Source organism: Daucus carota, chromosome 7 (genome assembly GCF_001625215.2).
Source record: "Daucus carota subsp. sativus chromosome 7, DH1 v3.0, whole genome shotgun sequence".
In the NCBI taxonomy this organism is placed as follows: domain Eukaryota; kingdom Viridiplantae; phylum Streptophyta; class Magnoliopsida; order Apiales; family Apiaceae; genus Daucus; species Daucus carota.
The window spans coordinates 1,387,617-1,390,000 of NC_030387.2; positions in this window are offsets into that span (position 1 = coordinate 1,387,617).

Sequence of the window (2,384 nt, forward strand, 5' to 3'; positions counted from 1 at the left end):
GTATATTTTTTTACCAAGACACAGGTAATATCATCTTTTTGTAATATGTGTGGGCGCGCCCGTCAATAGCCTTAACTGCAATAGCCTCCGCAGCAGCCAGTCATGAGTCATTAAAATCAGATGCCTCTATGATGCAGCCATAGCATCGCTAATTATTCTGGCAGCTCGATGTGCAAGGACTGCAGAGGCAAAGGGGGCCAAGAAAGACCAAAAAAATTATAAAACTTTGATTTATGGTTTCTACTCATCAATGTCATGCAGTCTGTAATTTTCATGGATTCCGATTTCATCTATTAAGTTGCATTACTTTTGTTGCTTTGTTGTTTTCCTGAACTGCAGAAAAGAATAAATACTACTATCCAATCAATAACAAGTGGAGGTAGAGCAAGAAAGTCTTAAGAGATCATTGGCTCACGGACATCCTTCTCATGAAGCTGATTTCAGGAAATGTTATCCAGCTGGTATCGCTGAACATGGTAAATCAGACCTTTAATGACATAGTAGATAACTATACCCATTGTCTCCTATTTCAGCAGATCTACGGTTGAATGAGGTTTGTCGTACTTACCAAATAAATGGACCTGATTTACTATCAACAGCAAATGAGCAACATATCCAGAACAACAATAAAAAGGAAATGAATTCACTTTAATAAATTATATGAAGTATAAAAAAGATGCTCGCGCCTAAAATATGGTCTAAGTTTTCAGTCAAATGAACAATATTGTTATGTCAATTGTTTTTTATGTCATGTGCATTACAAATTATTTACGCACACACAAGGTTCTGGTACACCTGCATTCTTTAAAAAAGTGATGGATATGCATACACTGAAGTGATAAATATGCATAGCATTGTAGTCTATAATCGATAGCTTTGTACATTTGCTATATTTTAGGAGTATCGCTGCAAAAGCAAAAAAGATACTGTAAGGCCATTCAATACTATTCTATGGTTCTAACAGTTTTGAGAAAAGAAAATTCTGTAAACACAAAAGCTTATGCAGGAATAGCTGATTGTTATACTGAACTTGGTGACTTGGAGCCAGCTGCTTTATCACTTGGTCAATCTATATAGTTTCCAAATATATGTTATATTCCTTATGGTTGCATCTTTATTTATTTTTCTTATGGTGGGTTTTAAAATGCACAAGTCTGAAGAAATTAGAGTTTTAAGTTGTGAGCCTATTCGCATGTCGCCTCTTGTGACAGATTGGGGACAGGACACTGGTTGTGGCGTTGTGCTATTAAATAAGATAAAGCTCCAGAGGGATTGCATGATCGAGTAATAGCTGATAATACCGGTCGGATATGTTTACTTGAAGAACCAGGTTGGCTGGTGGTGAATTCTACGCAGAAGCAAAGATGACAGAAAGTATGCTTTTCAAATCTCATCAACTACTCCCTAAATTGATATTGTATAATTAATGTTCAGGTGTTGGCTAGAAAGCCTGTGGATATTTAGGCTATAATCATATCCAAATGTTTTCCTGAAACTGTCAGAAAGATCATTAGATCAATAACAAGTTAAATGATAACATTTTGGAGTTTAATAATTTGTATCACTGTAATTGTCAACTAAACTACCTGTTTGACTGTAACTATGATAGAATTTTAATTATTGTTTATCATTTTTTAAGAAGGCAAGTTCGTAACATATATAAGATATGTTTTGTATGTTCTAAGAAGTATACTGCAAAGAATGATGTAAGTTGTTTTTTTTATCCAGCAGGCACTTGGATTTAGTGCCCCCAACCCAAGTAAGCAATTTGTTTTTGGCAGAAAAGATCAGCTGAGAGGCAGTATATAATCATGTGACAAACATGCTCCAACGTGGTAAAATAGAAATTCTGTATTAAGTAGGGCTAGCAATATGTTGATGCTACACATTTAGATTATGTTGTTTTTATAATTTTTGTAAAAGTTAAGTATTATTTTTGACGTTTTTATTTGAATATTAATCATAATTACTTTTTCAATATATACTTAACTAATCAAAATTTATATTTTATGATTTTATAACTAAACAACGTACATGATATGATGATAATACAATTCATAAATTTATGGTCATTTAATATATTATATTGTTATGTTTTGAGACTTTGATTTGTAAATTTTATTAATAATTTTGTTTTCTCCTCATTTGAGTGAAATTATCTGTGATTTAAATTTATTGTAATTTTTATAGAAATATCCGGAAGAGATTATGGCACCAAACAGGATAAAACATTAATTTAGGATTAAATTTAATGATGATAGCGTTTTGTTGAATGAAAATTCTGTCCAAATCTGATGCAATAATCACTTCTTTCGCTTTCAGGTTGGAGCCCCTTCTCGGGCGAATTCCTCTTTTTGTGCAAAAGTATCTTGGAAAGTACATTA